Source organism: Sycon ciliatum, chromosome 3, assembly GCF_964019385.1.
Source record: "Sycon ciliatum chromosome 3, ocSycCili1.1, whole genome shotgun sequence".
Classification (NCBI taxonomy): domain Eukaryota; kingdom Metazoa; phylum Porifera; class Calcarea; order Leucosolenida; family Sycettidae; genus Sycon; species Sycon ciliatum.
Window position 1 is genome coordinate 15,288,370 of NC_088645.1, and position 14,344 is coordinate 15,302,713.

A 14,344-nucleotide genomic window follows, 5' to 3' on the forward strand; every position below is an offset into this window, starting at 1 on the left:
CTGAATGTGGGTGCCAGCGCCCTACTAGCAAACCAAAAATCAAATCAATGCTACCAGTGACATTACAGCTGGGTCATGTTATAGAGAGGTACATTGAAATTCAAAGGTCAGCACAAATGGTCAAAATCCGACATTTTCTCACATTCCTGCCCGTTCACAGCTCAGAAAATGACAATGACCAGCCTCATCTCGTTGTTCAGCTTGACATAGACAAGTGCACCAAGAAAAAGAGCCACATTTCTCTAAAGAACTTGCCCAGGGCTGCTGAAAGCTGAAAAATAACCAATCTCACAGTTTGGGGCTTTTTACCCGTGAATCTTCACTTTGCGACTAAACTATTCACAGCAGTGCCACATTTTCTGGGTAACTGAATGTGGATGCCAGCGCCCTACAAGCAAACCAAAAATCAAATCAATGCGACCATTTGTGTACTGTTCCTCGTCAGTGTGCCGTTCTGTGTGGAGTGTACACGCGCATGTGGTGTCCGTTGTGTCTGTTTATGTATGGTCCGTGCGCTGGAGTACTGCCGCCGTACAAGTTCACTGCCTTTCAGGCAGTGAACTTGTACGGTGGCAGTGCCCTAGCGTACGTACCGTGCACGGGGATTTATATTCTATATAAATCCCGCGCGGGATTTATACTGGCCAATATAACCATGGCTAGACGAGCGCTGATTGGCTGAAAACAGGCCCTCCGTACCGTACCATGGTATAAAGAGTTACATTGAAATTCAAAGGTCAGCACAAAATGGTCAAAATCCGACATTTTCTCACCTTCCTGCCCGTTCACAGCTCAGAAAATGACAATAACCAGCCTCATCTTGTTGTGCAGCTGGACATAGACAAGTGCACCAAGAAAAAGAGCCACATTTCTCTAAAGAACTTGCCCAGGGCTGCTGAAAGCTGAAAAATAACCAATCTCAAAGTTTGGGGCTTTTTACCCGTGAATCTTCACTTTGCGACTAAACTATTCACAGCAGTGCCACATTTTCTGGGTCACTGAATGTGGGTGCCAGCGCCCTACAAGCAAACCAAAAATCAAATCAATGCGACCACTGACATTACAGCTGGGTCATGTTATAGAGAGGTACATTGAAATTCAAAGGTCAGCACAAATGGTCAAAATCCGACATTTTCTCACCTTCCTGCCCGTTCACAGCTAAGAAAATGACAATGACCAGCCTCATCTCGTTGTGCAGCTGGACATAGACAAGTGCACCAAGAAAAAGAGCCACATTTCTCTAAAGAACTTGCCCAGGGCTGCTGAAAGCTGAAAAATAACCAATCTCACAGTTTGGGGCTTTTTACCCGTGAATCTTCACTTTGCGACTAAACTATTTACAGCAGTGCCACATTTTCTGGGTCACTGAATGTGGGTGCCAGCGCCCTACAAGCAAACCAAAAATCAAATCAATGCTACCACTGACATTACAGCTGGGTCATGTTATAGACAGGTACATTGAAATTCAAAGGTCAGTACAAATGGTCAAAATCCGACATTTTCTCACATTCCTGCCCGTTCACAGCTCAGAAAATGACAATGACCAGCCTCATCTCGTTGTTCAGCTTGCCATAGACAAGTGCACCAAGAAAAAGAGCCACATTTCTCTAAAGAACTTGCCCAGGGCTGCTGAAAGCTGAAAAATAACCAATCTCACAGTTTGGGGCTTTTTACCCGTGAATCTTCACTTTGCGACTAAACTATTCACAGCTGTGCCACATTTTCTTGGTAACTGAATGTGGATGCCAGCGCCCTACAAGCAAACCAAAAATCAAATCAATGCGACCACTGACATTACAGCTGGGTCATGTTATAGAGAGGTACATTGAAATTCAATGGTCAGCACAAATGGTCAAAATCCGACATTTTCTCACCTTCCTGCCCGTTCACAGCTCAGAAAATGACAATGACCAGCCTCATCTCGTTGTGCAGCTGGACATAGACAAGTGCACCAAGAAAAACAGCCACATGTCTCTAAAGAACTTGCCCAGGGCTGCTGAAAGCTGAAAAATAACCAATCTCACAGTTTGGGGCTTTTTACCCGTGAATCTTCACTTTGCGACTAAACTATTCACAGCAGTGCCACATTTTCTGGGTCACTGAATGTGGGTGCCAGCGCCCTACAAGCAAACCAAAAATCAAATCAACGCGACCACTGACATTACAGCTGGGTCATGTTATAGAGAGGTACATTGAAATTCAAAGGTCAGCACAAATGGTCAAAATCCGACATTTTCTCACCTTCCTGCCCGTTCACAGCTCAGAAAATGACAATGACCAGCCTCATCTCGTTGTGCAGCTGGCCATAGACAAGTGCACCAAGAAAAAGAGCCACATTTCTCTAAAGAACTTGCCCAGGGCTGCTGAAAGCTGAAAAATGACCAATCTCACAGTTTGGGGCTTTTTACCCGTGAATCTTCACTTTGCGACTAAACTATTCACAGCAGTGCCACATTTTCTGGGTCACTGAATGTGGATGCCAGCGCCCTACAAGCAAACCAAAAATCAAATCAATGCGACCACTGACATTACAGCTGGGTCATGTTATAGAGAGGTACATTGAAATTCAAAGGTCAGCACAAATGGTCAAAATCCGACATTTTCTCACCTTCCTGCCCATTCACAGCTCAGAAAATGACAATGACCAGCCTCATCTCGTTGTGCAGCTGGACATAGACAAGTGCACCAAGAAAAAGAGCCACATTTCTCTAAAGAACTTGCCCAGGGCTGCTGAAAGCTGAAAAATAACCAATCTCACAGTTTGGGGCTTTTTACCCGTGAATCTTCACTTTGCGACTAAACTATTCACAGCAGTGCCAAATTTTTTGGGTCACTGAATGTGGGTGCCAGGGCCCTACAAGCAAACCAAAAATCAAATCAATGCTACCACTGACATTACAGCTGGGTCATGTTATAGAGAGGTACATTGAAATTCAAAGGTCAGCACAAATGGTCAAAATCCGACATTTTCTCACATTCCTGCCCGTTCACAGCTCAGAAAATGACAATGAACAGCCTCATCTTGTTGTGCAGCTGGACATAGACAAGTTCACCAAGAAAAAGAGCCACATTTCTCTAAAGAACTTGCCCAGGGCTGCTGAAAGCTTAAAATAACCAATCTCACAGTTTGGGGCTTTTTACTCGTGAATCTTTCATTTGCGACTAAACTTTTCACAGCAGTGCCAAATTTTCTGGGTCACTGAATGTGGGTGCCAGCGCCCTACAAGCAAACCAAAAATTAAATCAATGCGACCACTGACATTACAGCTGGGTCATGGTATAGGTAGAGGATATAACCCGAGTCAGAGGGTTATACCGGCTGAATATAAATCCCGACTGCGATAGCAGGAGGGATTTATATGAGGGTACGGTATAACCCGACTACGAGGGTCATATCCTACTTATGCCAGGTACCCCTACGCATTTCCAGAACAACGAACCTATTTGGAGATCTCCTACATCATGCAGTATATGAACATGTTCTGCTGGTTATCAGTTGTCAATTGAAAGAATGGTCGAGCAAGGTCAGAAGGAGATTCCTCCGTGGATGTTTGGCATAAGATTTCCTTTCAGTTCCAGTGCATATTGTAGCATCTTCATGATCTTGTCTTGAGTCGTGAGCGGTGCGGAAGTCGACTGAATTGCTGCGGTGCTGGAGTTTGTCGTTGAATCAAACTACCGTCACTAGTTAGATTACAGCTTGGACTCTTTGGGAGTAAGTGTTACTATAATTATGGTACAGTGCTGATTTTCACATGCGGCATCTCATAATCAGTTTTGCTTGCAAGTAGATACATTTGCATACACTGATTTGTATCACATTTCAATCCAATCTATTTTAGCCTTTTCCAATCGGGTTGAAGTGCATGTACACTGGTATTATAAACTTATTTACGAAGGAGACAGTCCGTTGATGATCTTCAACTCTTCGAAGTACAATGTACATTGCTGACCCATTCGGGATACTTCGTGGTTATTCGACGTTCTTTATCCTCAGATTCAGTATAACAGAATACTCTGTAGACGAATTCCAGGTCATTCTTCTTTTCCATTGTGTACTGTTCCTCGTCAGTGTGCCGTTCTGTGTGGAGTGTACACGCGCATGTGGTGTCCGTTGTGTCTGTTTATGTATGGTCCGTGCGCTGGAGTACTGCCGCCGTACAAGTTCACTGCCTTTCAGGCAGTGAACTTGTACGGTGGCAGTGCCCTAGCGTACGTACCGTGCACCGGGATTTATATTCTATATAAATCCCGCGCGGGATTTATACTGGCCAATATAACCATGGCTAGACGAGCGCTGATTGGCTGAAAACAGGCCCTCCGTACCGTACCATGGTATAAAGAGTTACATTGAAATTCAAAGGTCAGCACAAAATGGTCAAAATCCGACATTTTCTCACCTTCCTGCCCGTTCACAGCTCAGAAAATGACAATGACCAGCCTCATCTCGTTGTGCAGCTGGACATAGACAAGTGCACCAAGAAAAAGAGCCACATTTCTCAAAGATATTGCCCAGGGCTGCTGAAAGCTGAAAAATAACCAATCTCACAGTTTGGGGCTTTTTACCCGTGAATCTTCACTTTGCGACTAAACTATTCACAGCAGTGCCACATTTTCTGGGTCACTGAATGTGGATGCCAGCGCCCTACAAGCAAACCAAAAATCAAATCAATGCGACCACTGACATTACAGCTGGGTCATGTTATAGAGAGGTACATTGAAATTCAAAGGTCAGCACAAATGGTCAAAATCCGACATTTTCTCACCTTCCTGCCCGTTCACAGCTCAGAAAATGACAATGACCAGCCTCATCTTGTTAGCAGCTGGACATAGACAAGTGCACCAAGTAAAAGAGCCACATTTCTCTAAAGAACTTGCCCAGGGCTGCTGGAAGCTGAAAAATAACCAATCTCACAGTTTGGTGCTTTTTACCCGTGAATCTTCACTTTGCGACTAAACTATTCACAGCAGTGCCACATTTTCTGGGTCACTGAATGTGGATGCCAGCGCCCTACAAGCAAACCAAAAATCAAATCAATGCGACCACTGACATTACAGCTGGGTCATGTTATAGAGAGGTACATTGAAATTCAAAGGTCAGCACAAATGGTCAAAATCCGACATTTTCTCACCTTCCTGCCCGTTCACAGCTCAGAAAATGACAATGACCAGCCTCATCTCGTTGTGCAGCTGGACATAGACAAGTGCACCTAGAAAAAGAGCCACATTTTTCTAAAGAACTTGCCCAGGGCTGCTGAAAGCTGAAAAATAACCAATCTCACAGTTTCGGGCTTTTTACCCGTGAATCTTCACTTTGCGACTAAACTATTCACAGCAGTGCCAAATTTTCTGGGTCACTGAATGTGGGTGCCAGCGCCCTACAAGCAAACCAATAATCAAATCAATGCGACCACTGACATTACAGCTGGGTCATGTTATAGAGAGGTACATTGAAATTCAAAGGTCAGCACAAATGGTCAAAATCCGACATTTTCTCACCTTGCTGCCCGTTCACAGCTCAGAAAATGACAATGACCAGTCTCATCTCGTTGTGCAGCTGGAAATAGACAAGTGCACCAAGAAAAAGAGCCACATTTATCTAAAGAACTCGCCCAGGGCTGCTGAGCCCTGAAAAATAACCAATCTCACAGTTTGGGGCTTTTTACCCGTGAATCTTCACTTTGCGACTAAACTATTCACAGCAGTGCCCCATTTTCTACGTCACTGAATGTGGGTGCCTGCGCCCTACAAGCAAACCAAAAATCAAATCAATGCGACCACTGACATTACAGCTGGGTCATGTTATAGAGAGGTACATTGAAATTCAAAGGTCAGCACAAATGGTCAAAATGCGACATTTTCTCACCTTGCTGCCCGTTCACAGCTCAGAAAATGACAATCACCAGCCTCATCTCGTTGTGCAGCTGGACATAGACAAGTGCACCAAGAAAAAGAGCCACATTTCTCTAAAGAACTTGCCCAGGGCTGCTGAAAGCTGAAAAATAACCAATCTCACAGTTTGGGGCTTTTTACCCGTGAATCTTCACTTTGCGACTAAACTATTTACAGCAGTGCCACATTTTCTGGGTCACTGAATGTGGGTGCCAGCGCCCTGCAAGCAAACCAAAAATCAAATCAATACGACCACTGACATTACAGCTGGGTCATGTTATAGAGAGGTACATTGAAATTCAAAGGTCAGCACAAATGGTCAAAATCCGACATTTTCTCACCTTCCTGCCCGTTCACAGCTCAGAAAATGACAATGACAAGTCTCATCTCGTGCAGCTGGACATAGACAAGCGCACCAAGAAAAAGAGTCACATTTCTCTAAAGAACTTGCCCAGGGCTGCTGAAAGCTGAAAAATAACCAATCTCACAGTTTGGGGCTTTTTACCCGTGAATCTTCACTTTGTGACTAAACTATTCACAGCAGTGCCACATTTTCTAGGTCACTGAATGTGGGTGCCAGCGCCCTACAAGCAAACCAAAAATCAAATCAATGCGACCACTGACATTACAGCTGGGTCATGTTATAGACAGGTACATTGAAATTCAAAGGTCAGCACAAATGGTCAAAATCCGACATTTTCTCACCTTCCTGCCCGTTCACAGCTCAGAAAATGACAATGACCAGCCTCATCTCGTTGTGCAGCTGGCCATAGACAAGTGCACCAAGAAAAAGAGCCACATTTCTCTAAAGAACTTGCCCAGGGCTGCTGAAAGCTGAAAGTAACCAATCTCACAGTTTGGGGCTTTTTACCCGTGAATCTTCACTTTGCGACTAAACTATTCACAGCAGTGCCAAATTTTCTGGGTCACTGAATGTGGATGCCAGCACCCTACAAGCAAACCAAAAATCAAATCAATGCGACCACTGACATTACAGCTGGGTCATGTTATAGAGAGGTACATTGAAATTCAAAGGTCAGCACAAATGGTCAAAATCCGACATTTTCTCACCTTCCTGCCCGTTCACAGCTCAGAAAATGACAATGACCAGCCTCATCTCGTTGTGCAGCTGGACATAGACAAGTGCACCAAGAAAAAGAGCCACATTTCTCTAAAGAACTTGCCCAGGGCTGCTGAAAGCTGAAAATAACCAATCCCACAGTTTGGGGCTTTTTACCCGTGAATCTTCACTTTGCGACTAAACTATTCACAGCAGTGCCACATTTTCTGGGTCACTGAATGTGGATGCCAGCGCCCTACAAGCAAACCAAAAATCAAATCAATGCGAACACTGACATTACAGCTGGGTCATGTTATAGAGAGGTACATAGAAATTCAAAGGTCAGCACAAATGGTCAAAATTCGACATTTTCTCACCTTCCTGCCCGTTCACAGCTCAGAAAATGACAATGAACAGCCTCATCTTGTTGTGCAGCTGGACATAGACAAGTGCACCAAGAAAAAGAGCCACATTTCTCTAAAGAACTTGCCCAGGGCTGCTGAAAGCTGAAAAATAACCAATCTCACAGTTTGGGGCTTTTTACCCGTGAATCTTCACTTTGCGACTAAACTATTCACAGCAGTGCCAAATTTTTGGGGTCACTGAATGTGGGTGCCAGCGCCCTACAAGCAAACCAAAAGTCAAATCAATGCGGGAACTGACATTACAGCTGGGTCATGTTATAGAGAGGTACATTGAAATTCAAAGGTCAGCGCAAATGGTCAAAATCCGACATTTCTCACCTTCCTGCCCGTTCACAGCTCAGAAAATGACAATGACCAGCCTCATCTCGTTGTGCAGCTGGACATAGACAAGTGCACCAAGAAAAAGAGCCACATTTCTCTAAAGAATTTGCCCAGGGCTGCTGAAAGCTGAAAAATAACCAATCTCACAGTTTGGGGCTTTTTACCCGTGAATCTTCACTTTGCGACTAAACTATTCACAGCAGTGCCACTTTTTCTGGGTCACTGAATGTGGGTGCCAGCGCCCTACAAGCAAACCAAAAATCAAATCAATGCGACCACTGACATTACAGCTGGGTCATGTTATAGAGAGGTACATTGAAATTCAAAGGTCAGCACAAATGGTCAAAATCCGACATTTTCTCACCTTCCTGCCCGTTCACAGCTCAGAAAACGACAATGACCAGCCTCATCTCGTTGTGCAGCTGGACATAGACAAGTGCACCAAGAAAAAGAGCCACATTTCTCTAAAGAACTTGCCCAGGGCTGCTGAAAGCTGAAAAATAACCAATCTCACAGTTTGGGGCTTTTTACCCGTGAATCTTCACTTTGCGACTAAACTATTCACAGCAATGCCAAATTTTTGGGGTCACTGAATGTGGGTGCCAGCGCCCTACAAGCAAACCAAAAATCAAATCAATGCGACCACTGACATCACAGCTGGGTCATGTTATAGAGAGGTACATTGAAATTCAAAGGTCAGCACAAATGGTCAAAATCCGACATTTTCTCACCTTCCTGCCCGTTCACAGCTCAGAAAATGACAATGACCAGCCTCATCTTGTTAGCAGCTGGACATAGACAAGTGCACCAAGAAAAAGAGCCACATTTCTCTAAAGAACTTGCCCAGGGCTGCTGAGAGCTGAAAAATAACCAATCTCACAGTTTGGGGCTTTTTACCCGTGAATCTTCACTTTGCGACTAAACTATTCACAGCAGTGCCAAATTTTTTGGGTCACTGAATGTGGGTGCCAGCGCCCTACAAGCAAACCAAAAATCAAATCAATGCTACCACTGACATTACAGCTGGGTCATGTTATAGAGAGGTACATTGAAATTCAAAGGTCAGCACAAATGGTCAAAATCCGACATTTTCTCACCTTCCTGCCCGTTCACAGCTCAGAAAATGACAATGACCAGCCTCATCTTGTTAGCAGCTGGACATAGACAAGTGCACCAAGAAAAAGAGCCACATGTCTCTAAAGAACTTGCCCAGGGCTGCTGGAAGCTGAAAAATAATGAATCTCACAGTTTGGGGCTTTTTACCCGTGAATCTTCACTTTGCGACTAAACTATTCACAGCAGTGCCAAATTTTTTGGGTCACTGAATGTGGATGCCAGCGCCCTACAAGCAAACCAAAAATCAAATCAATACGACCACTGACATTACAGCTGGGTCATGTTATAGAGAGGTACATTGAAATTCAAAGGTCAGCACAAATGGTCAAAATCCGACATTTTCTCACCTTCCTGCAGGGTCATAGCTCAGAAAATGACAATGACCAGCCTCATCTCGTTGTGCAGCTGGACATAGACAAGTGCACCTAGAAAAAGAGCCACATTTTTCTAAAGAACTTGCCCAGGGCTGCTGAAAGCTGAAAAATAACCAATCCCACAGTTTGGGGCTTTTTACCCGTGAATCTTCACTTTGCGACTAAACTATTCACAGCAGTGCCAAATTTTCTGGGTCACTGAATGTGGGTGCCAGCGCCCTACAAGCAAACCAATAATCAAATCAATGCGACCACTGACATTACAGCTGGGTCATGTTATAGAGAGGTACATTGAAATTCAAAGGTCAGCACAAATGGTCAAAATCCGACATTTTCTCACCTTGCTGCCCGTTCACAGTTTAGAAAATGACAATGACCAGTCTCATCTCGTTGTGCAGCTGGAAATAGACAAGTGCACCAAGAAAAAGAGCCACATTTATCTAAAGAACTCGCCCAGGGCTGCTGAGCCCTGAAAAATAACCAATCTCACAGTTTGGGGCTTTTTACCCGTGAATCTTCACTTTGCGACTAAACTATTCACAGCAGTGCCCCATTTTCTACGTCACCGAATGTGGGTGCCAGCGCCCTACAAGCAAACCAAAAATCAAATCAATGCGACCACTGACATTACAGCTGGGTCATGTTATAGAGAGGTACATTGAAATTCAAAGGTCAGCACAAATGGTCAAAATCCGACATTTTCTCACCTTCCTGCCCGTTCACAGCTCAGAAAATGACAATGACCAGCCTCATCTCGTTGTGCAGCTGGACATAGACAAGCGCACCAAGAAAAAGAGTCACATTACTCTAAAGAACTTGCCCAGGGCTGCTGAAAGCTGAAAAATAACCAATCTCACAGTTTGGGGCTTTTTACCCGTGAATCTTCACTTTGCGACTAAACTATTCACAGCAGTGCCACATTTTTGGGGTCACTGAATGTGGGTGCCAGCGCCCTACAAGCAAACCAAAAATCAAATCAATGCGACCACTGACATTACAGCTGGGTCATGTTATAGAGAGGTACATTGAAATTCAAAGGTCAGCGCAAATGGTCAAAATCCGACATTTTCTCACCTTCCTGCCCGTTCACAGCTCAGAAAATGACAATGACCAGCCTCATCTCGTTGTGCAGCTGGACATAGACAAGTGCACCAAGAAAAAGAGCCACATTTCTCTAAAGAATTTGCCCAGGGCTGCTGAAAGCTGAAAAATAACCAATCTCACAGTTTGGGGCTTTTTACCCGTGAATGTTCACTTTGCGACTAAACTATTTACAGCAGTGCCAAATTTTCTGGGGCACTGAATGTGGGTGCCAGCGCCCTACAAGCAAACCAAAAATCAAATCAATGCGACCACTGACATTACAGCTGGGTCATGTTATAGAGAGGTACATTTAAATTCAAAGGTCAGCACAAATGGTCAAAATCCGACATTTTCTCACCTTCCTGCCCGTTCACAGCTCAGAAAATGACAATGACCAGCCTCATCTCGTTGTGCAGCTGGAAATAGACAAGTGCACCAAGAAAAAGAGCCACATTTCTCTAAAGAACTTGCCCAGGACTGCTGAAAGCTGAAAATAACCAATCTCACAGTTTGGGGCTTTTTACCCGTGAATCTTCACTTTGCGACTAAACTATTCACAGCAGTGCCACATTTTCTGGGTCACTGAATGTGGATGCCAGCGCCCTAGAAGCAAACCAAAAATCAAATCAATGCGACCACTGACATTACAGCTGGGTCATGTTATAGAGAGGTACATTGAAATTCAAAGGTCAGCACAAATGGTCAAAATCCGACATTTTCTCACCTTCCTGCCCTTTCACAGCTCAGAAAATGACAATGACCAAACTCATCTCGTTGTGCAGCTGGACATAGACAAGTGCACCAAGAAAAAGAGCCACATCTCTCTAAAGAACATGCCCAGGGCTGCTGAAAGCTGAAAATAACAAATCTCACAGTTTGGGGCTTTTTACCCGTGAATCTTCACTGTGCGACTAAACTATTCACAGCAGTGCCAAATTTTCTAGGTCACTGAATGTGGGTGCCAGCGCCCTACAAGCAAACCAAAAATCAAATCAATGCGACCACTGACATTACAGCTGGGTCATGTTATAGAGAGGTACATTGAAATTCAAAGGTCAGCACAAATGGTCAAAATCAGACATTTTCTCACCTTCCTGCCCGTTCACAGCTCAGAAAATGACAATGACCAGCCTCATCTCGTTGTGCAGCTGGAAATAGACAAGTGCACCAAGAAAAAGAGCCACATTTCTCTAAAGAACTTGCCCAGGACTGCTGAAAGCTGAAAATAACCAATCTCACAGTTTGGGGCTTTTTACCCGTGAATCTTCACTTTGCGACTAAACTATTCACAGCAGTGCCACATTTTTGGGGTCACTGAATGTGGGTGCCAGCGCCCTACAAGCAAACCAAAAATCAAATCAATGCGACCACTGACATTACAGCTGGGTCATGTTATAGAGAGGTACATTGAAAATTCAAAGGTCAGCGCAAATGGTCAAAATCCGACATTTTCTCACCTTCCTGCCCGTTCACAGCTCAGAAAATGACAATGACCAGCCTCATCTCGTTGTGCAGCTGGACATAGACAAGTGCACCAAGAAAAAGAGCCACATTTCTCTAAAGAATTTGCCCAGGGCTGCTGAAAGCTGAAAAATAACCAATCTCACAGTTTGGGGCTTTTTACCCGTGAATGTTCACTTTGCGACTAAACTATTTACAGCAGTGCCACATTTTCTGGGGCACTGAATGTGGGTGCCAGCGCCCTACAAGCAAACCAAAAATTAAATCAATGCGACCACTGACATTACAGCTGGGTCATGTTATAGAGAGGTACATTTAAATTCAAAGGTCAGCACAAATGGTCAAAATCCGACATTTTCTCACATTCCTGCCCGTTCACAGCTCAGAAAATGACAATGACCAGCCTCATCTCGTTGTGCAGCTGGAAATAGACAAGTGCACCAAGAAAAAGAGCCACATTTCTCTAAAGAACTTGCCCAGGACTGCTGAAAGCTGAAAATAACCAATCTCACAGTTTGGGGCTTTTTACCCGTGAATCTTCACTGTGCGACTAAACTATTCACAGCAGTGCCAAATTTTCTAGGTCACTGAATGTGGGTGCCAGCGCCCTACAAGCAAACCAAAAATCAAATCAATGCGACCACTGACATTACAGCTGGGTCATGTTATAGAGAGGTACATTGAAATTCAAAGGTCAGCACAAATGGTCAAAATCAGACATTTTCTCACCTTCCTGCCCGTTCACAGCTCAGAAAATGACAATGACCAGCCTTATCTCGTTGTCCAGCTGGAAATAGACAAGTGCACCAAGAAAAAGAGCCACATTTCTCTAAAAAACTTGCCCAGGACTGCTGAAAGCTGAAAATAACCAATCTCACAGTTTGGGGCTTTTTAACCGTGAATCTTCACTTTGCGACTAAACTATTCACAGCAGTGCCACATTTTCTGGGTCACTGAATGTGGATGCCAGCGCCCTAGAAGCAAACCAAAAATCAAATCAATGCGACCACTGACATTACAGCTGGGTCATGTTATAGAGAGGTACATTGAAATTCAAAGGTCAGCACAAATGGTCAAAATCCGACATTTTCTCACCTTCCTGCCCTTTCACAGCTCAGAAAATGACAATGACCAGCCTCATCTCGTTGTGCAGCTGGACATAGACAAGTGCACCAAGAAAAAGAGCCACATCTCTCTAAAGAACATGCCCAGGGCTGCTGAAAGCTGAAAATAACAAATCTCACAGTTTGGGGCTTTTTACCCGTGAATCTTCACTGTGCGACTAAACTATTCACAGCAGTGCCAAATTTTCTAGGTCACTGAATGTGGGTGCCAGCGCCCTACAAGCAAACCAAAAATCAAATCAATGCGACCACTGACATTACAGCTGGGTCATGTTATAGAGAGGTACATTGAAATTCAAAGGTCAGCACAAATGGTCAAAATCAGACATTTTCTCACCTTCCTGCCCGTTCACAGCTCAGAAAATGACAATGACCAGCCTCATCTCGTTGTGCAGCTTGACATAGACAAGTGCACCAAGAAAAAGAGCCACGTTTCTCTAAAGAACTTGCCCAGGGCTGCTGAAAGCTGAAAAATAACCAATCTCACAGTTTGGGGCTTTTTACCCATGAATCTTCACTTTGCGACTAAACTATTCACAGCAGTGCCAAATTTTTTGGGTGACGGAATGTGGGTGCCAGCGCCCTACAAGCAAACCAAAAATCAAATCAATGCGACCACTGACGTTACAGCTGGGTCATGTTATAGAGAGGTACATTGAAATTCAAAGGTCAGCACAAATGGTCAAAATCCGACATTTTCTCACCTTCCTGCCCGTTCACAGCTCAGAAAATGACAATGACCAGCCTCATCTCGTTGTGCAGCTGGACTTAGACAAGTGCACCAAGAAAAAGAGCCACATTTCTCTAAAGAACTTGCCCAGAGCTCCTGAAAGCTGAAAAATAACCAATCTCACAGTTTGGGGCTTTTTACCCGTGAATCTTCACTTTGCGACTAAATTATTCACAGCAGTGCCACATTTTCTGGGTCACTGAATGTGGGTGCCAGCGCCCTACAAGCAAACCAAAAATCAAATCAATGCGACCACTGACATTACAGCTGGGTCATGTTATAGAGAGGTACATTGAAATTCAAAGGTCAGCACAAATGGTCAAAATCCGACATTTTCTCACCTTCCTGCCCGTTCACAGCTCAGAAAATGACAATGACCAGCCTCATCTCGTTGTGCAGCTGGACATAGACAAGTGCACCAAGAAAAAGAGCCACATTTCTCTAAAGAACTTGCCCAGGGCTGCTGAGCCCTGAAAAATAACCAATCTCACAGTTTGGGGCTTTTTACCCGTGAATCTTCACTTTGCGACTAAACTATTCACAGCAGTGCCAAATTTTCTGGGTCAATGAATGTGGGTGCCAACGCTCTACAAGCAAACCAATAATCAAATCAATGCGACCACTGACATTACAGCTGGGTCATGTTATAGAGAGGTACATTGAAAATCAAAGGTCAGCACAAATGGTCAAAATCCGACATTTTCTCACCTTCCTGCCCGTTCACAGCTTACAAAATGACAATGACCAGCCTCATCTCG

General features: G+C 44.2%; 1 long non-coding RNA gene across 17 annotated transcripts in view; it reads right to left on the reverse strand.

The window, feature by feature from the left end:
* Positions 1 to 14,344, reverse strand: part of LOC135811543 (uncharacterized) — a 357,214-nt gene that overhangs the window by 225,505 nt on the left and 117,365 nt on the right. For all 17 annotated transcript variants that reach the window (XR_010552636.1, XR_010552635.1, XR_010552634.1 and 14 more), the window contains one exon: positions 13,194 to 13,251. This is a non-coding gene — a long non-coding RNA (uncharacterized LOC135811543). The remainder of the gene's footprint in view (positions 1 to 13,193; positions 13,252 to 14,344) is intronic.